General features: G+C 34.4%; 1 protein-coding gene across 6 annotated transcripts in view; it reads right to left on the bottom strand.

Moving 5' to 3' along the window:
- The window catches only part of LOC107064875 (popeye domain-containing protein 1), a 55,380-nt gene extending 33,271 nt beyond the window's left edge, over window positions 1-22,109 (bottom strand). The window contains exons 1-3 of one of the 6 annotated variants that reach the window (XM_089174878.1): window positions 20,345-22,109; window positions 19,491-19,689; window positions 19,206-19,387 (exon numbers count right to left, since the gene is read on the bottom strand). The gene's annotated coding sequence lies outside the window, so the exon portion shown is untranslated. Of the gene's footprint in view, window positions 1-19,205; window positions 19,690-20,344 lie in introns of all 6 variants that reach the window. The other 5 variants (XM_089174879.1, XM_015318039.2, XM_015318041.2 and 2 more) reach the window with 5 other exon arrangements.
- Window positions 22,110-22,920: the final 811 nt, after the last annotated feature.

Genomic DNA, 22,920 nt, shown 5'->3' with positions numbered 1-22,920 from the left:
ATAAAGAAGTAGAAGAAGTAGAAAAAACAACTTCCCCCCCCCCCTTCCTGTTCCTCCTCCTCTTCCTCTCCCCTCCCCTTTTCAGTAAGAACATCAAGCCAGGATCGATTTAGCTTTTCTTTTACGAGTATCGTCGAATTTTCGTAAAATTGTTCGGCTCTCGTCCAAATGGATTTTCACATCTTTACAATTGAAAGAGTTCCCTATTCCTATAGATGTTTTACAGGATATCTTTTCAAGGAGTTTCTTCTATATCTTCGAATAAAGTCAAACAGAGTTGTACACGTTCGTCCTTCGATTTCAACGAGAAAGTTTGTATAAGTGCACTTTAAACGTGAATGAAGAATATAAAGAAACAGCTTATCCTGTTACTGATATTATCTCGAAGTATAGGATCCCTTCAAAGGATGTGTATACAAGAATCGAATCATTATGAAGTAGAGAAAAAGTATCAATCGGTTGGACAAATCGTTGATATTAGTTTTTTTTCTAATATATCATATTTTCGTAGTATAAATTTTTAATGCGGAGTCAAAGTTTAATCGGTGTGTGTGTGTGTTTTTCAAGTCCTTAATTGAATACTTTTCTCGAGCACGTTTTTCACACACACACACACACACAAAAAGAGTAGAAAGAAAGAGAGAGAGAAAAAGAATTAAAGAAGAAGAAATAAAACGCGTTGCATACGGAGAAATGTGAAAGAGAATATGGATGGAAATAAATTCTAAAAAAGTTAATACCTCGTGGTATAAAATAAAAGGAAAAAAAAAAAAAAAAAGAAAAAGCGTGAGGTCCAGCACTCTCCTTCTATTATGTCTCATGTGGAGATATTTGGCAGATGACCAAGGATCGGCCGACTGTCAACGAGCGTGCCAAGTGAACGCATCTAAATTATAGTTACGTCACAGTGAAAGACCAGGAGATCTACTTTTGTCTTTGCCAAAAGATTACACGTTCACGAGTATAATGGAAAGATCGAAAGTGTAGGGTCACGTAGTATGACACATTTCTCAAACGCTTTCGTACAACGTATTGTTTTCGTCCTTTAATTTTCTATTAAAAATAATACATTATTATTATTTTTTTTTTTTTTTTTTGATAAATTGAATATTGCATTGACATTTTTACGATAGCGTCAATTATTCGTGAACGATTAGATCGAAAGTAGTATTGCTGATTGCTTTCATTGCTGAGAAATGACACATCGAACATTATTACCTATAACAACGAGAGAAACACGGACGTATTATTACGCAAGTAATATCCGTTACTACTTGACGCGTTTTCCGAGCAATGGCCGAACATTAGTATTGGCGCGTGCACTACTTTTGTCTGACAAATAGTTACAGTTATAATGACTGTAGCATTTAAGCACCGTCGGCCGTTATTACTGACTCCTATCACTGACGTACCCTACTCTGTCTGGCAAGTAGTAACTGTCGTTATTGAGCCGACATGCGACGTTCGACGAATTAATGACCGTTTCTCTATCCTTCTCTCTCTCTTTCTCTCTCTCTATCTATCTATCTGTCTTCCTCAACTAACCTTCGACCACGGTAATAAACATTTTGAATTTCATTTTATGTGTCACCTTTTAGAAAGTCGTAAAATACTTCAACATCGATGCAATACGTACGTACGAATCAAGTCAGACAACCGAGTAAAACCTATACGACGATGCGATAAATTTACGCGTCCTTCGAACGGACGACGAGAGTTTTAAACGACCTTGAGAATTAATAAGGCGAACGATTTAACTGCAAATTGCAGCCTGTACTTAACTTCGGCGACCGTTACAAGTGTATTATGCCTCGTAAAGATTAAACTGATTTCTTCGTCGCTGATTCGACAACTCGATAGGTCAGTTCGAAGCTAACGTGCATGCTTCTTCGATCGTTTAATTATTAGACTACTCACGTATGAAAAGAAAAAAAAATATTAAAAAGGATTTTCACTTAGAATATTCGCAATGCTCAAAAGCATTTCTCTGATTTTTATTGATAGCACTGGTTCCTCTTCTAAAGAAATTACAATATGATTCAAATTACAATGCAATTCGTATAGCTTTTGTTCGTAAAGATCTATAGACTCGTTAACGCTGTTCCTATGAAGAAGAGAGACGGTTTAGTAGGAATTATCGAGATTTTCTATTGAATTCGATTCAGGACACCGCCGCCAGTTCATTCCTCGTCCTTAGTCTTCTTTATGTAAAATTTCTAACGATAGAATCGAAATAAAACAGAATAGATAGAGTAAGACCTTTTCATAACGAATCTCACTCTCATTGGTCTTCTTTTTATATCAAAAATTGTTCATCCCGTTGATTAGATTAACTTATTGAAATTTTCTTGAACTTTTTCCCTTATAATAGACATTTTTATTTTATTTGCATTCAATAAGAACGCATCGATACTTCGAAGGAATTCTTTTGTTTTGTATCGGCTGATAAAAAAGGAAAATTAAATAAAAAAAAAAAAAGTATGGAAGTGCGAAAACAATCATCGGCTTGAGAAAAGTAGGGTCTATCACGACGAACAGGGAAAAATGGGAATGAGAGAGACTGAAGAAAGAAAAGTTGAAGGATTTCATTTTCCTTTACCCTCGTGTATCTCACTCTCTCTTTCTTCAACCCCCTTCCCTGCACAATCTTCTATCTCAAGACTTTTCTTTCTTGCTTCACTTCCAGTGTAGTCTACGTTATAGTCGAAAGGGAAGGGTTTGCGCTTTCAAAGCTATTAAGGTTATCTTCCATTTGGAATTCTCTATCATTTTTCTTGAAAACTCTACAAGAGCCATTATTAAGAACTCATAGGATATCGTGGCTTTAAAATTAAATTCGCAGTAGTCGTGATATAGCTTGAGAGAGGAAAAGATAGAAATATCCAACGATTTTCTTGGATTACAATTTGCCGAGATTTCAATATTAATTGAATATTTAGCGAGCATATTGTTTCCACGTCAGCTGTTTCAACCACTACTTTAGTAGTCATCGTCCAAATAACCTGAGAAATATCAAGATAAGGAAAATTCTTTAGATTCTCGTTTTCATTTATTCATTATTCGCAATAATATTGAATAATGATTAATAAAATATTAAATTCATCTATTGCAATTCAATAAGATTCATTGTATCTATTATTATCTCTACAATAACATTAAATTGACACAGTGACCACTTGTTGAACGATTCGCGTAAAATTCACGATAAAATGTCCCTTTGATGAACCGATACTGGAACAATATTTGTTCTTCCCAAAGTATAGGAAGTTTGCGTATCCACATCATGGTCAGGACATTTGCAACGGCAAGGCCATCATGTTAATCATTTTCAAACAACAACAAAAAAAAAAAGCAATTCTTTCATATGATAAAATATTCTTAGATCGAATCTTTATGTACTTTCGATCGTGTGTTCAGCCAGTCTCGAAGGTCGCGAAGAACAACAGTTTAAAACTAACAATCGACGTAGTTTTGTTTTATTCTTTTTTTTTTTTTTACCATTAAACTCATGAAATCTCTGGCATGGTATATCGTCTGGCTTATCGTTGTAATATATTACGGCATTATGCTAATATCATTCTGACCATGACTTTGTCGGCGAGCATAACTTAATGACTGTAATCCTTTTTCTTTTCCTCGCATTAAGCAAAGCCCGTTCGAAAATATAGCTTAGGATCGAATGATCGTGTGAAAAGCGAAAAATGTTCCTTCGTTTGCTACGGATAAAAATTCTAAAAACGTTCTTATCGTGTCAGAACCGGGCTAGGCCGGGCGAACATGTGAAATATGAGCGCTCCACTTTCTCGTTATTATGCGTTTATACATAACGCCGCAATTTCATTTCTCCTTCGAATAAATAGAAAATTTCACTGGGATAATTGTCAAGCACCGTTCGTCCAATCTCTTTTCTTTTCGTCAGTAATCAAATGATTAAATGTTTTTTATTCTTCAAATGTTAGATTTTCTACTTTAGTTCGTAAATAATGTCTGACGAACTGAGACAATTATTACTGAAAAATATATTATTCACATTGGCTAAAAGAACAGCTGGGTTCTCCTGTTTAAATATCCTTGAGCAGAAAGAGAGAGAGAGAGAGAAAGAGATAGTCAACGTGATGTGGTCAATGTGTATCATGTTAATGGCTCTTGGTCTGACAAGTAATATAGCGAAAAAAGACATATACGTGTTTGGAGGAAACATAAATGCCATGTCCAACAGATGATCATTGCGAGAAGAAACTTAACCGCGAATTGTTACTCTCTTGGATCGAATCGCGAACATTTATCCTCGATTATTTTCCCCAACAACAAAAATATTCTCAAATATTTCTCACGATAAATCTAACAAAACATAATACAATATAAATAAATATATATATATACATACATTTAAAACAAACTAGTAAAAAAAAAAAAAATAACTCTAAACGTTAATTGATCTTGATTATTCCTAATTAGCAATTACTTTATCTTTTACTTTGTTTAAAGTCATATATCGTTTAGTACAGATTAATTGATAAACAAGGATGTCAGTTAATTAATAATAATAATAAAAAGCAAAAGAAAAGTAATTTAGTAGGATATTACTAGTCGCGTTATATCGAGAACGTTTGAAAGAAAGCGCGAGAAGCACGGGATGAGGGCGTATCCGAGTAAAATTTAGTATTCCTGACGGTTTTCGAGGTGGGCAGGTGAACGAAGCAGGTAAGCGTTCCGATATCGGTATGCTAATTAATGACTGGAAGTCCTTTCGTGACTCTTGGCGCGCGCTCGAGCAAGCAGCACGAATCCCCGAGCAAAGCTTTCTCGCCTTCTCCTTCTTCACGGGCTCGCCCCTTCGGGTCAGGGTGAATAACGTGACGTCACAACAGGGTGTGGTGATTTACACGAGACTTCAGCGTTATAACCTTTCCCTTCTCTCTCTCTCTCTCTCTCTCTCTCTCTCTTTCTCTCTCTCTCTCTCTCTCGATTTTTTTTTCCTTTTTTACATGATCTTCCTTAACGCGAGACGTCAGTTACAACCAAGCACCGAAGTATTTTAAAACTTTCTCTAGCATGAGCATATAAGAAATATATTTTCTTTTTCTTCCCTTCTACTTTTACTCTTTTTTATTTTTATTTTATTTTATTTTTTTTTTCAAATAACGATGGATTCCCCTTTAAGATAGTATCTTGAAATAGAAGTACCGCATCTCGACTCGGTGCAATGCGAATATATAGATATAGATTTATAATACTTACCAATATATAGAGTATTATACGTATTGGGGGAAGAAAAATGAGGATCGAATGAAATTGTTCACAATAAAACGACGAACGGATTGATGATAAACTTTTTGGAAAATCCGATTCAACAAAGAGGATAGAAAATATCAAAGTTATTTCTCAACGTGTGACAATAAATAGCTGAAAAATCTCTTCTAGTTGATATAATATTTTCTTTCTTATTTATTTTCATTCCTAAGAATTGACTCTTGTATTTTTCTTAGCATCGAAGTAAGATGACAAAAGGAATAAAATAAAAAAAAATAGAGAGAAGTAAACGTAGGATAAGTTTTTTCTAAACTTTTAAAAAGAGAACACGCGGTTGATTACTTCCTTCGTTCTTCTTTCATTCTTTCTTTCTTTCTTTCTTTCTTTCTTTCTTTCTTTTTTTTCTTTTTGTTCGAAGGTCGAACATCGATCGTTCCCTGCCAAGCAATTAATTACAATCTGATCGTTTCATTGTAATTGATACTTATTTATATGTAATTTCTTTTTCCATGCATTACTTCATCCATTTTCGAATACTTCATTATAATGTACAGTGATGGTACGTTTACGTTGCGAACAATAAAATAGCATTACATTTGACACGACACGAACTATTCCATCTCATCGTCATTTATTAATTCATCCATTCGAATTATTCAAATTCATATGAATGCCTTTAATAAGAATTGGCACGTAAAACTCAATAATGTGTACAGATATCTCATTATTTTATCGTACTTTAGATATTATCGTTCAATTCATCAATATATTTCACATTCCTCTGTTGGATGCAAAATACGAATGATTAATATTATCGTGATATACATTTTTACGATGTAATATAAAATATAATCGAGAGAAAGAGATATATATATATATATAGAAAATAAATGTTTCATTAAATTATAATAAATTTCTTTGTTGTTTCTTACACGTATTAATTATAATTATTGATAGGATCGGTTTATTCGAGAGGGAAATGATTTTGGTCGTATTTGACGGCATAAATTAAACGTTCAAACTCATGCGAAACCGTGACTGTCTCTTGTGGCTTGTCAGTAACCATTTTGAGAGAAGGGATCTGAGGGATAGGAGGAAGGTCCATATATCTGCGGTATGCTCTTGGATCCTCACGTACTTTACGGACTAATCCAATTCAAAAGCTATCCAACGATAAGCTATATCTATCTTTAAACGAATAGAGGAGAGAGAGAGAGAGAGAGAGAGAGAGAGAGAGAGAAATAAAGGCCCCTTCTCGGTTAAAGGAAAACTATGGTCGACATAACGTGCCTAATAATGTATCCTTTGACGAAAAAGAAAAAAGACAAATATATATATATATATATTTATATTTATATATATATATATATATATATATATATATATATATATTTCTTTTTTATATCATTCGATTTAATCGATCGTAAAAATTCTTAAAATATCGAATAACTAAGTCAACTAATTTTAGTTCAATCAAAAAGTTTCTTAGAAAGATTCACTTCTAATGGATTTTCCTTTCTATTCGTCGAATTTCAACACGATGATTGCTGAAAAAGCCCCTTTCTATCACCCCCTACCCCTCCCCCCTCCATATATAATATGTATCCGTCAAATTTCAATTCTTATTGAAGGGATCTTCGATTTTATTGTGCTTCTATGTATAAAGAAGAAAAGAACATTCGATTTCTTCGAAAAGTAGAAGCGGAATAAAGGAGAATCGTATAATGTTTCCCCCCTTCATGTCAGACTGACTGGAGTTTCTTATATATCCGGTAAAAAAAAAAAAAAAAAAAAAAAAGAAAAGAAGAAGAAAAAAAACTTCGACCTATACCGAACATTGTACTCTAAGAAATTGCACGCGATCGGGCTAACAGATAATTCGATAACTCTAATTAAAGGAAAGGATAATGCGTTGAAAAATAATGATTTATTTCTCTTTGATAAACATCCGTGAAACACGCAATTTCATTTCCGAGATATACAACAAGTATCGAACGATATTTCTAATTAGTTCATTAAGCATTAATCGTACGATATAAGAGAATGATATTACAAATACGATATATACATATATAATTATATACTTATGTATATATAATTTATAATAGAGGACATTCCCAACATATAACTTTTAACTATAATTGAATAATGAAAGTTTATGCGTCCAAATATTAATCGGACATCGATAAATGTTTTTGTGATCGAATATATGACAATTAGAATGAAAAAATAAAAGAAAAAGGATTTAGTTTATACACAGTTTCTCGATTGTGGTGAATGAATTCGTTTAATTGAATTTGTTTGATGTTGATTGCGATGATAGAGGGGTAACGTACTGTTCAAGTATAACAAGAGAAACGTGTTCGAGGTCGAAGAAAATGCAACAACAACGATTGCGAGTAAAATCATGAAGAATCTTATCGTCACGCAAACTAGTCTCACGGTATCGCGTATAATTTCGCGTGATAAACTAACCTATTTTTATGATCGTTAAATGTGAATAAAGACGAAGGGGGTTGAATCGTGACTTTTGCACCGATACTCACGTTACACGGTTGGTGCATAAAAAGTAGTAGTAGTAGCAATAGTATTAGTAGTACAAACGTGTTCGTGAAAATTAGTCGAATGAAGGGGAGGGGGGGGGGTGGAAATGAAAAGAAAAAGAAAAAAAAAGGAAATTGTTAAAATTCGTAGATTTTTAAGGATCGTCTTCAAAAAGTCGTATTGAATTATTTAGGGTGCGGTGGACTCACGCACGAGAAGCTCGATAAGCTCGACGATCTCGATGGGCAACAAGTGTCCTTGGCTTTGCAGAAACGAAGCCTGCATATAACTGCGATATCTGACAGTTGTAAGAATCACTTACCACTTTTTTTTTTTGCCGATCTCGAGAATAGAAGAAAATAATATCTCTGGGAAGTCGATTAATCCCAGCAAGTTCAATATCTCAATGTAATAGTCAAGAGTTTCGTTAAGAATTTTTATTTCTTCTTCTTCTTTTTATTTTCCTTTTTTACTATTTCTAACTATACGCATAATAATCCTTCCTTCTTCAAAGTTTTATAAGAATACAATAATAATAATAATAATAATAATCTCGCGTATTTATTCGATGCAAATATAATTTAGTTCGAATCTCTTTTTCCATGTATTATGTAATTCAAATACAAAACATCTTCGTTATTTCGCTAAAAGGATTATGTAAAAATCTTTATCGAAATAACAAGAATGCCTTGGTAGTGTCGTAAGTAAATGGAAAGAGAATATATATAATACATATATATGTATTATATATATATATGACATGAATGAAACGACATGTTTAAACTTTGAAGATGTTTTTGAATTATTACGAAGTTGTACATCCGAAAGTTTCAACTTTCGCAACATTCCTGCAAATTATAATGCATAGAAAACAGTGAGTGAGTGAGTAAGTGAGAGAAAGAGAGGGAGAGAGAGAGAGAGAGAGAGAGAGGGAGAGAGCCGTTATATCCCATTGCTTTTGCAACGTGCACACTCTCGAAACTTTGGTGGTAAGTGGACGGAGGGTCTCGTATATGTGACAATGTCATTATGCAGAGCCGATTTTAGACTTACGTTTAATGCGAAGCTAGTGCAGATAGTGAATACTCGCAAACGTACACACTCAGACACATATTATTACACATACATTTGTGTAAAATGTATTTAACATCATTAAACATCGCACCATTTCGTTGAATAATCACCTCATCGAGGTATTATATTTCATGATGAATTATTTTTTAAAATATCTAATAATTATTTAATGATATTTAAAACTGCAAAAAAACAATAATATACAATTAATACACAGATAGAGTTAAGATAAAATATAAATATTAATATGATCAAAGATGTAATTCAAATGTATACATTGTTCGAAGTCAGCAGAACGTATGTATGTACGTATGTAGATCATGTTGATCCGTTTATAGAGCTATATATCAAGCTGCATTATTGTACAAAATCAGGAATGGATCTCCAGCAGCGTATCTAACATGTAGATTGATGGATTATTTACAGATCGATAAGTTTCTCAATTACAACTAGATCCGGATTATCTATAACAACAAGTGACCCTAAGAATATTATACGATTATGATTTATCTTTTATTTATTATGGCAAAGGGAAACAAGAAAAAAAGGAAAATCTTCAAACTGGATATATTTCAAACTTATCGAAAGTTATACCATAAAAAGTTCGGAATACGAATAATGGACGTAAGAGCTATTATCGACAAAAGGAAAGTGGAAAGAAAGAAAATGATAGAATGGTTGGAGACACAAGGCATTAAATCAACATGGACAGGAGGGAAGTGCTGAACCAGGTTCCAAGTACTTGGCGCCCTATGGTGGATACGTGAACATACATCGTATTCGCTTCTAACACTGGTGTATGTGAACTCGGTAACATCTATGGGAATACGAGGGTGGCGCGAGCGCCGTACGAAGAGGGCTATCGACCCTTTCTATTCCAACCTAGAACGACATGGTCTGCTGCGTGCTGCTTTTGTACCGACAATGTATGCACCTTTACATAGTCCAGGACTTTATCTAATCTACCCATGAGGATTCACATACACTCTAGTGATAATAATTACATATAAGATAGTAAAAAAAAAAAAAAAAGAAGACAAGAAAAAATACATTTAAAATAATAACTTGCGAGAGAAGAGTACGTTTTTTCGTATTTCTTCTTTTTTTCTCTGTTTTTCTTTTTTTAAGTAACCCATTAAACCCGGATTAAAATAATGCTTATATGTGGAACGAGTAATAAAAGTTCATTGAAGATCTTATCTTATTACAGTTGGGAATAATTCTAGCTTATTTTTGTATATATATATATATATATATATATCAGTCTTACTCAGGATATAAATACAATAATTATTTATTTTATCAGTCGTTGTAATACTGACCGATGGCTAATAATTAGAAAATTGAATAGAATTACGTATCCCGAATGGGTGAATAGGAAACATGATTCACGAAAAAGATAACGTAATAGCGAAACTTTTACCCTGAAATGTTCATCGACTATATAAAAGTAAGTGTATATGCGTTTACTAACACAACTCTATACGATGCTTCTCTCTTCGTTACGTCATCATTGCAGTAGCATCCCTCCATTAAGAGAGTATCATCAAAGGTAGATTTAATTGCACCGTGCACCACTCATACCCTTAAAGCATCACTTTGGTATTTCTTTGTCAAGGTTTTAACGCGATTCGTTCATTCGTTTATGAGAACCCATAGAAACGTGATCGAGAGTCAGGATTTTGACAGTGAATTTCAATTGAAAAGTTCATCGAAATTGATCGAGTGTATGCAATCGTTTACAGGAAAAATGAAAAAAAAAATAATAATAATAATTTTTATCTTGGAATTTACTTTTATATTTGAAAACGTCGATGTGTAATGGTACTTCTTCTATAATTAATTTCCTAGTTAATTACTTTTAGTGAACTTGTTCAACGAGAAAATTTCTAAAACACTGATTACGATTTAACATTTTCTGTAGTGGTTATTTAGAAAGAATAGTAATAAAAGTTTTCTTTGCTAGGCAATGCATCAAAGCGTTCCTGGCTAAATTCGAAATCGATTAAATAGTAGTAATGAAACGTATTGCGTAATAAATAGAAAAGAAAAATAGGGAATCCGTTGGTATTAAAGGTCTGATTAAAGAGGATCGGTGAGTTAATTTGAAATAAATTCGATTCGACGATAGAGATTAATCGATATCACAAATATCATTATCATTGCTTATATTAATTAGTTGTTACGAATTAACTAGTGTAAATGTAGGAAATGATAACGTCGGTATTCATTAGATGGATCTCAGCCATAATTCAACAAATTGTTATTACAACTACGCTACGAGACACATTATGTGAAATATTAAATAAAGGAATTCACGTTAACACCGTGAACACGAACAAAACCTAGTATTATACATACATATATCCCGTATTAAGAAACAAGCAATTTTTATATATATATATATACTCCTACATTTAATATTTATAATTTCATTCTAGTTGTCCAGTGATAAGTATATAATCCTATTAAAAGAAAGAAAAAATAATTAAATGAAAAATGTCCCGTGGACACGCTAGGAAAAATTGAGATTTTCATTTTAATTAGACGAGTACAGCAACGTTAGAAGAAAAACAAACCGAGAAAGTGGATTATATGGAATAGCGTCGGACATTCAAGAACTGTAGCTTTCAGATTCGATTACCGTTTCAAAGAATGTTACCAACATTTAAAAGAACAACTATACCTAATATCACAGTTAGTATAATACAACTTAACAAGTTTCGTAGATATTAATCAATGTTTTGATCATCCTCCTATCGAATTGTTTTTATTGATAAGATCATTTATTTTTAGCCATTATATTAATAACTTTAACGTTAACTAAAGACAATTGTACGAATAAGTATAGATGAAAATTGTTGTTATGACCTTATCATATCTTACCAAACAATGCTTGACCTTCCCCCATTTTACATATATATATCGCGTGCAATACATGAGATATATTTACATATGTCTCTACCCACTTGTGGCTTTATCGTGATCTATTCACAATCGAAATAAAGGCTTTTACCTATAGTTCATCTTTTTGAGTTCTACAATTATTAAATTTCTACAATTGATTGAAAAAAAAAAAAAAACATTTTCAAACATTTTCAAAATAGCCCATTAATTTTCTTTTTTTTCGGAACGTAACATACGTTACCGCTCACATTGCGGAAACGAAAAGAAAATCAACAATCATAGATCTCACTTGATCTATCTTTGAAACAATCATATTTTTGGACTCGGGTAACAGCAGCCATCGTTACTGCACAACGGAAGCAAAAGGTGGAACAACGATATCTCATTTTAAAACCACCAAACGAATCGATCCCATTTTCCCATGTGGCTAATATATATTCCGGATACGTTCGTAACATTTTGCCGGTTTAATGTCGCACCAAAATTTTACCGACTTTTACTTCTTCTATTTTGAGAACAGTTTGAAAACGTAAATTTTCACGTCCGTTCTCCCATTCCCTCTTTTTCTCTCTCTCTCGCCATTTTTTATTTCTTTTCTTCTTTCTACCTCTGTGTTACGTTCCAACATTAAACATTAATCTTTTTTGTATTCTTTAGTTTCTCTCCTGTTCGTTCCTCTTGTTAAATACATAGATACACGTAGATATGTACGGGTCAATTTGATTTTGAAATTTTGTTTTGTCAATTTTTCTCTTTTTCTTTCTCTTTAGATGGTTCTGTTTCGAGTAGTGATACACGATAGAGTACTGTGAAGCATAACCTGTAAAATCAAATTAATGGCCAACGTCTAACCAATAAAACACGGACATTTCGTTGCACATTGAATATTTAAAGCTTTAAATGGTCCACATATCCGAGAAAATTTGCCTATAATAACCATTTCCATAAAGACTCACGATATCAGCTACTTTTCAGTCTTTCAAACCGAGCCTCCTCATACATTGATGCTTCTGATACGATCTATGTGGAACTTTAAGTAAAAGAAAAGGAATTTAGGTCACGTTATAAGTTACGACCTTGCCCAGAGTAGTAATGGAGGAAACCTAGAGAGAAAGAGAGAAAAGATAGGGACAGGTCTTGATGCATGATGCTCGTGAGAAAAGAGTTCACTATTATTAAGTTAATCTTTGTGACTTATCGGCACTAAGGAAATGTTTTGTACTTCTTTCGAACGTTAAAATGACGTTATATGATTGAATATTTGATAAAATCGCAGGGAATGTTTTTACCTGAGTTAGGGTCATTCATAAATCTTCGTTTGACGATATACATATGTACGTCAAAAGTAAGCTCAGTTGTTTAAAAAATATATACCAACATATGCTTTTTTTCTTCTATCTGTGGAAAATATTAATTGATAAATTACTTTTTTTTTTTTTTCAAACACTCGTAAATTTTCAAACGATAAGCATAAGAAAAATTTAAACGAGATTATCGAATCAATTCATTTGATTATTCCTTAGTTATTAAAATCAAGTAATTGTTTGGTTAGAATCAACCATGTTAGGAACAATGAAACGTTCACAAAACGTTAATAACATTTCTCGAGATTACAGGTAAAATTATAATACACGCGCGAAACATATTATATTATAACAAACAAGAAAACTATTACTCAGCACGTGTAATTATATTTTGCCGGTAGCCAAACTCAAGCTTGTCTGGCACTTTATTACACATTCGTTTCTCTAGAGCGAGCAAACTTGAGAAGGAGGTTGGTTGGTTGGCTGGTTGGTTGGTAGGTAGGTATGTAGGTATGTAGGTAGGTAGGAAGGTAGGTAGGTATGTGCTACGAAACATTGGCCAACTTTCCGAATGCAAACGAATCCAAAATAGCTCCTTCCCAAACGACATTCCAGATACGCTTCAAAAAAGTCAAATCTCTTTTTCCTCGAATTTCAACTACGGAAATAATACAAAACGAATGAAATATGTATGAGCCGATGGCTTCTCGTTTTCCGGCGAACCAATTATTGGAGATACCGATAACTTCCCTGAAGGAAATCTATCATTCGAGTTATTAAATTTCAAATATTTCTCTAACAAACATCACATCTCCGACATCACCGGTCATATCGAAAGAGAAATCTCTTTTATTGTGATTTACGAAAGATCTGAACAATTCTTCATTTTCACCTGAAATATTTGTTATTGTCGATAACCAATCGTTATGAACAAAAATTGATCTATCCACGCGTTTATCTATCACGTATTGTTTTCTTTAATTTGACGTAATTATAAAGCACATAACTTGCGAATTGATAGATACGAAATACTTGATGAAAGTAATGATAAAATAAAACAAAAAAAATATGAAATCTATTTGATCTAACAATCAGTAAAATACGTAATGTGACACGATGAAAATAAACGTAAACTCTTCCTTCCGTTTGTTCCTTCACAAAACTTCGAAGGATCGATATGCGAATTTCCTTGAATAAGCTAGGGTTGACAAGGGAACGATTCGCAGAATAGATATCGTTTGGAAGAGAAAAGGGAGAGTTCCGTTATACGGGCATAGCTATAGGTAGATTCAAAGATATTAGAACAAGAATATTGCCGATTTCGTAGACGGTTTGATCTAAAAATAAAATTTTACAAAATGGGTCTATGCTAATGATAAAATAAAACGAACACGTAGCGAATTAATCTCAACGATATTTAAGAACTTGGACACTTCGATTTATATGAGTCCATGTACGAATATTTTTCAACAAAGAAAATTTGTTAATTTTTGATATCTGACGTTTATATCTGGAGTATATGAAAGTTCGTTATTTTCAATAGTATCTTGCTTTCTTGTTTTACCGTTGAACCTTTATCAGTATCAGATGGTGTTCGAAGCTAATGGTTGCAACGTATCAAACACATGGTGACACTTTAATAACAAGCTACAGACAAGAAGATTAAGACGAACCATAAGCGTGCGTCGAGCGTAACGGGTTATTACTTTTATGAAAGTTTCAATCTCCACCTTGGCATTTCTCGTTTAATCTCAAGATGTTCCAAAATCGGTTTATCGGTCAATTTTAGACAGAATAAATTTATTCCAACCGCGAAAGTTTTAAGACATCTCGAAATTTATTTTGTCGCTTATTGTTTGCTCGAGATAAATATTTTGATTAATACTTTACTATCACTCTATGTTTGGATTTATTTAGTTACCACTTGAAAGAATTCAATGAAATAATTAAGAGAATCTAGCGAAGGATTTCTTTGAAGTTTGCAAGCCAAAATAATTTGATAAAATATAGAACCAAGAGAGACATTGATGTTTAATACGTTTAAGTAAAATAAAGTATTATGTATTCTTGATTCTACCAAAAGTTGTGCTGTCTCGTCGTAATTCACGTAACGATGTGGGTCTACGAGGTTAAGAACTTTGTACTGCGTATCTTGAGAATACATAGAGGACTCGGTGCTTAATTTTAAGCAAATTCTCTATTTAAGAACAATTAGAGGAACTCGTTCATACGGCATACATGTAAAAGCATGTTTCTATTTCTTATTTTTTTGTTCTTTCTCTTTCTATCAAATCGTATCAACGAACTCGACCACAAAAGGGATTTTAACTGACAGGAGAAACTAAAAGAAAGGGATATAAAAAAGAAAGAGAAATGAAAAGCTTGAGAAGAAAAGGGGTTGATTTAAGGTCGAAAAAAGGAGATAGCGCTTATTTCGCGATGTTTAACTCGAGCAAGTAACTGCAAGACTAGGTCACACTTTCCTAGAGAATGCAAGTGTCATCGCACGAGCAGCCTGAGCGCATTGAAAAGATGAAAGGCGAAATTCTACTATTCACCGTATGCCAGCCAGCTAGCACAAGCCCTGATGGAAGCCGTTTTGTAGCGAGCATGCATGTGAGAAAATAACTGATGTGTAATAATAACCGGTATGCAATTCGGGACAAAGACCGGTACTAGCTTTTGTTTCATGCCAACAGTAACATTTAAAAGGAAAGGATAAAACACAGGTCGAATATCTTTCTGATACCAGTAATGTCATAAAAAAGAAAAAATTATTCTATGTGTTAATAGGTTTATCGGCAACACCCCTACCTGTCGATTTCATTTCTACAAACTTTATATATACATATATCGATAAATTATTATTTCGAGATTAATAAATTCGAAGTATTATTCAAATATTTCAATATTTTTATTCAACATTATTATTATTATTATTATTATTATTATTATTACGAAAAGATTTTATCGAGATTTCATATGTCAAATGTTCAGAAAACCAACAACGCCTGTACAAAACTTGATATAACTTTTATCCGGGAAAGTAATTAAAGTCAACGCATCGTTCAACTTGCAAATATTTCAGCCACATTAAATGCAAAAATTCTTTCGTTTCCTGTTATTTTCATTTTCTTTTTTTTTTTCTACAAAAATCACGCTATATTAAAATGAAGTTGAAAATATTTCGTTGGAAAGTAATGAATTTCGAGGCTCGAATTCGATCCATGGGACAACACTCTTGTACGCACACTAGCCTGTAATTATTCAAGCTCCATTGGATTTCACAGACAGTCATTTCCAGAACATTACGCTTCGTTGTGTCCCCGATCGGTCGATTTATGTCACTCCGAATTGGCTTCGTTTGTTGTGAGGCCCTAATTGTCCATTAATCCAACCAGGTTTCAATTAAATTTTAACCATCGTTCCTTTTTTACTTCCATCTTACTTATTCCCCATTGGATTCTTTTTCTTTTTCTTCTTCTTCTTCTTCTTCTTCTTCTTCTTCTTCGGCTAAAAATATTTTCCTTAAACATGAGCGTGTAAGTAATTAGTGGAAAAGGTTTTCGTGGTAAGGAAATGTTTATCTAACATAATTTGTGCATTTATTTTAAATTTGCAGAAAGCACGAGAAAGAAAGAAATTTGAAAGGTAGGTACGTAAAGTCAAATCTAACACAATTCATGATTAAAATAAAGTATTACTTTAAATATATAAATTGCGTTAACCTTTAAAACAAATTATTTGTAAGAACTAATATATATTTCGTATGTACTTATTTTACTTATAGAAATATCTTGACGAATGCGTTTAAAACGTTTAACTTGGATAAATCTTATTTTATCAATACTGCATTTTTCCGTTCAAAGATGTACAAGAAATATTAGAAAAGGAAAGAGGATTTGAGATGTAAACGGTTCTAGTATAGTTCCGTATAAAACTGACAGTCAGTCGATCGCTTCTAAGGGTTACGGGTCGATTGGAAAATAAATATTGCCACATCATTTCATATTCTTGCATAATACAAATATAATACATTAATAAATATCAATCATATTATATTTACATTTATCTTTTTTCCAATAGTTTCAATGTTTAAGCAAACATTGTTTGAATCTTCGCATCAACCTACGTCATGTCAATCACATAAAAACAAAAACAAAAAAAAAACATTTCAATGTAGTAGCTTTGATAAAAGACCACCAAAGGGTTCAAAACTAAAGCCCCTTTTTTCAAGTCATGTCTATGAAGACAATAGTTGTCTCCTATAATTATTATGAATAATTACATCGTAATGTTGTTTAAATATCGATATACCTTCTAAAATCTCAAGCAATTTCTTTGATTAATTTATCATGGATTAAATTTCAAATTTAATTCTTTGTTATTAAGCTTGACGAATTTGATTCAAATCTAGAAATAGAAAAATTCGCCAAATTAGAACCATCGACGTTACGTGAATTACTGAGAACGTTTCGTTAAATTCTACCTACTTAATTCCTTGGAGTCTCTTGCATCATACACACACCGTTACAAGTAATCTCGCTTACTAGCACATTTTATTTCTCACGAGAGGATCAACTCAACAAATTATCACGCTAGTCATAAAATTTTAATGATAGGAGATACTCGGACGAACGAATTCTCTTATTACGAGATATAATATTATACAACTTTTTTTTTCTTCTTCTATTTCCTTTTTTTTTCTTTTTCTTTTTACAAATATACAATTGTTGTAACTCGACACAAAGAGATAATGGAAATAACGAAGTAAATACGATTATTTTCATTACTCCGGTAAGCTATCCAATTTGTAAGCTATCCCAAAGTGTATTTAAATTTCATATTTTCCTATTGGTCGTTTCATAAACAGCGTGTGCTCTAATAATTTGTATTGTATCCTCGTGATACAGGAGGAACTACATCAATGCACACCATCGTTATTTGAGTTATTTCGAATATTCTCTCAACTAGCAATTCGAAATTATCCAAATTACTCAACAATGATCATCCTATTATTATCAGAAAATATTATCAAAGTATATATACAAATAATACGTATTATGCAATAATAATAATAATAATAATAATAATAATATAAATGCACAATTTATTACAATCCATTTCTTTTCTATCACATTTTTTGATCCCGTTATTTTTCAATGATCGAACCATTGAAACAAAATCTCACAATAACTATCTCCATCATTAGACCGCAAGGGAGCTTGTCTTCTTGAAACAGAGAGAGAGAGAAAAAAAAAGTACCCCAGAAACAATAGGATAAATTTTTAATCCCCATTGCGATTTACGATCGCGTTGTTTTAAAAGCAAGCAACCTCCTACAAAGTCGTCTAGCTTTAGCGCTTGACGCAAATCGAATCGATTCTGTCGCAAATTGTCAAGGAAACTTACAAACGTCACGACTCATTTAACCACGAAACTCACTTCTCTTCCTCAACCTCTTCCCCTCCCCCCCTTTTCCTCCCCCCCCCCACAAGTCCTCCTTTTCCTTCACTCTCTTCGTACACGTCGTCACGAACACGATGCAACAGGTAAAGGTAATGTGCTAAGATCGCATGATGCAATTAATTTTTTAACACCTCGTCGTAACAATTGTTATAACTCATGATTGATCTGAGGGATCCAAGAATCCATAAAGTATATCACGAGGAGGATGAACCCTTCGAACTAAAGAAGAATTCTTCGAGATTCAAGAGTAGGAAGATTCTTTTTTATGGGTTCGTTCTTTCTCTTCTTTTTTCTTTTTTTTTTCTTTTTTATGGAGATGCACCATCTGAACAGGTACATCGTGACCAAGCAAAAAGCACTTCCGCGTTCGCAACGATAAAAGCCCGGTTTACACACTCGATAACTTTAATACGGTGCCCGTATATACTTGGGAAAGTATTTTATAGCAGGTACGGGTTAGTGGTATAATGAAAGATAAATAACTGATGTCTAGGTGATTTGCGTTGAATAAAAATTGGTTTTATTATATTACATCGGGTTGACGTAAAACGAACTAACGAAAAAAAGAAAAGGAAATAAAAATAAAATAAAATATATAAAAAGGAGCTAGATAAAATGACAATATCTACCTTTTGGTCTGGATCGTTTTCTTACCTTTTTATGGTGGATAAGCGATATGTTGTTTCGAATGTGGGATGATACACCTCAGTCTTCTTTGAGTATGCGTCAATAAAGGTGGACACAAAGGTGTTGAGCTTCCTCTATCCAAATTGGCCTCGTAGAAGATCACCACCTCGTGCAACACCATTGCAACTGACTTGATTAACGAGGACGAACTTTGTACACAATGATAATTATAGAAAAAGAGAGAGAGAGAGAGAGATAATCACGCGGGGTATTTAGGAATGGTTGGAAATTGGTTAAGCCGATTGAACGTACGAAAATCGTCAGCGTATTTTCCCACGTCGCCACATCCGTCACTCGCACGATCCTTCAATTCCTCTATCACACATGCATATACGTATATGTATATATATACATATATGTATACTTAATAGCAGCAACGAGTCACTGTGCTCTTCGATATCGTCACGCTTTTACCTCGACCGACCGCACACACGTTCGTCCGCTGTTACGCCTGTAACATCGTTGAATCACGTGTCACTCCTGTCTGCTCCCTTCATATTCTGCTTTTTACAACGATCGTCAGCGATCTTTTTGATCAAAACGAAGATGATCGTTGTAAGAATATGAATTCGTGGAAAGCACAAAGTTTAGGGTTACGGATAAATGCATGATCTTTTTAACAAAATCAAAAAAAAAAAAAGGAAACAAGAAAATGTTGAATTTCAAAACAATTTGTTAATCGGAATGATTCAACAACAACAACAACAACAACCCTTCATATAAAGGCGAACTTTTTTCGACCGACGTTGGTCTAAAATTTCAGTGAATTTTTCAGTTAATAAAGGAACTATAAGCGAAGTGATATTTAAACTGAAAAAGTTGCCGGAAGATGAAGTACAACAATGCTGTTGTTTACTCTGCAATGCAATCGAAAGTAAGGAGAGCGAGTAAGATGGAAAGAAAGAGAGAGTTTCCGTTTGTATTTTATGAATGCCAGTTGCGTTTGCAACATAGCTTGGCAAAAAAACGCTAGGATTTAGAGCTAACTTTCTTTCGGTTATGTATGAGGAAGAGAGATAGAGATAAATGGGAAAAGAGAATCAGAGAGAGGAAGGGAAAAAGAGGGAGAGAGGGAGAGAGAGAGAGAAAGAGGAAGCCACCCCTACTGGATTATCTCGACTCCTCGATCGAAACGTGAACGTTCCTTTCGTCCAAACCACCTTTTCTTGAAACTTCGTACGGCAAAGGTAAATACTTTGGAAAATTTTTGGCAATGGCTATAAGCAGCTTCTTCTAAATCACGCATAACCGTGCAACAAATTTAGTTGCATCGATAACTGACATAGCGTAAAGACGCGAGTGCAAACAGAAATTCGAGATTTCCTTTTTTCTCATCACAAAATTACGATACTTCATCTCCAACAACAACAATGGGACATTAAAACACAGTTATCTTAGGAGATGAAAAGGAAACAGTTTAGCGTATCGACTGTTAGTGGTACCGCACGGACACATACGTACACGCACATACACACACGCAGAACATGGAGGAAGAACACGTAGAACAAGTAGGAGGAACACAAGATCCGCATTTAAACGGACAAGGCACATGCCGTGTTCGTCGTGGTCACGTTGCGATGATGCAATATCATTTCCCACATTGAAAAAGAAATAAATAAGTGAAACAAGCTTTCAGCGAGTAGAAATGTAAAAATGTTCATCTCAAAAACCCAAGGAAAAAAAATATCCTGATTAGATGTTCCTCGGTTAGCATTAAATCGTTCGTGTGAGAACCCCGAAGAAGACTCAACAACCATTCTTGCCTCTCCAGTTGTTAAGTCAGCAAGAAAGCATCACGTATAAGCATCACTTAGCTCCCATGAGAGAGATAGAAACAATGAGGGAGAAAGATAGATACCTGTGGAGGAAAGGAAAGAACAAAAGAGATCTAACGAATTTCCACCCTAATACGTGATCTCTCTCACTCGATCTCATATCCTCAAAGTTAAAATAAATTAGTAAATAAAAAAATGAATAAATTAGATTTTACTTAAGACATTTCCAGGCCTTTTTTTCTCTCTCATTCTCTCTCTCTCTCTCTCTCTCTCTATTTCTTTCTTTCTCTCCCTGCAGTAACACCGATGCTTCGCACAACACATAAATGACCGAACACTGTTTGAGAAGTAGGGGGTGATATCGGAGTATGCGAGTGAGAGAAGGAAGGGAGGAGTAGCAGCAAAGGAGGACACTATTCGAACGTGGTCTCTGAGCACTGTTTACACGCACGCGACGAGAGGCGCCATGGTCACTGCCGGCTACAGTGCTCTTCCTCTCCGATAATCACCACCGTCTCGAACGAAGAAGTATCCTCAGTCGATTTCGTCCTGGAAAATGAGGATGAAGGGAGCACAGGCCCAAAGCCATATCGTCCTCCCGATGCTTCCAAAGACGGCTCCTCGATAGAGTCTCGTATTCGGCCTCTTCTCGATATCATCGTCGCGATAAGGCACGGCAGACCAACCGTCCATTCATCTCTGTTCTATCCTGCTATCCGAGATACGTCGCAAGCACACACGAGGACGCACGCGTCTCTACGCGCGAACGCGCGCGCGCGCGCACACACGCTCTTCACCTCTTTCTCAACCACTGTCTTTCTTCTCTCTCTATCTCTATCCCTCTCTCTCTCTCTCTCTCTCTCTCGCTCTTTCCTTCTCCTCGTTATCCGTCCTTCTATCCTTTCGAGGATAGTACCTCTCTACTACACGCGCGCACGCTACTACTATCTCTCTCTCTTTCTCTCTCTCTCTCTTTCTCTCTCTCTTTCCCTCTCTCTCTTTTCAACCCTCTCGCGCGCGCCACCCTCTCCCTTAGGGGCTCTCTCGCTCGACCTCAAAGCGACCGCTGCTGCTGCTCCAGTGGTGCGTCGCATGCAGGAGCTTTCGTTGAACTAAGCTCCGCTGGAACTAGCGCCACGCCCTCAAAGCAGGTGGCAGCACCTGCCGCAAGATCTTTCGACTATTTCTACTTTTCCCCCTTTCCCCTCATTCCTCCCTTTCTCTTTCCGTCTCTCGTTTAACAAGGGGATGAAGACCCTTTACTAATATTTCTTGCTCTTTCTCGACCAACTAGCCCTTCTTCGTATAATCGTACAAAATCCACCTTTTCTCTGGAACATTGATGCTACATCGTATTTTCGTACGTTAGTACTAGAGACCCTTCAATTCTCCTGAGAAGGTTATCTTCGAATTTTTATTCGAGTTGTGTTGTCTCGTTCTACCTTCGTTCGAAACTTTCACTTTTCGACCATTCTTGTTGTCCGTCTTTTAAGAAATCTACCGTTATTCTACTTGAAGTAGTTAATACTATGATATGTTTTAATGTCAGTAGTTAATATCGTTTATGGTCATACTACAGCAGCCGAAAGAAAGCAACTCGAGAATGGTTACATTCATTGAACAGGTAGATTACTACCATTCTCAGACAACCACAATGCTCTCTCTCTCTCTCTCTCTCTCTCTTTTTCTATCTCTTTATCTTTCTTTGTCCCCATATTTTCCCTCACGTTGTACGACAGTTAAACACGCACACCGGATGCGTAGGCGCGAAACACGCGACGCACGTGATACACGTTGATGAAAGGACTCACGTAATCTTTTTACCCGATTGTTCGGTCCCTTATTTCCTTTATATAATTACCGTAAATAATTTATAGATTTGAGAATGGAAAAATGATTTTATTTAT

The sequence above is a fragment of the Polistes dominula genome, unplaced genomic scaffold (assembly GCF_049000335.1).
Source record: "Polistes dominula isolate Pdom_NZ unplaced genomic scaffold, Pdom_raw_medaka contig_16, whole genome shotgun sequence".
NCBI lineage: Eukaryota > Metazoa > Arthropoda > Insecta > Hymenoptera > Vespidae > Polistes > Polistes dominula.
The sequence above is the reverse complement of the archived record's forward strand: the minus strand, read 5'-3'. Positions and strand labels throughout refer to the sequence as shown.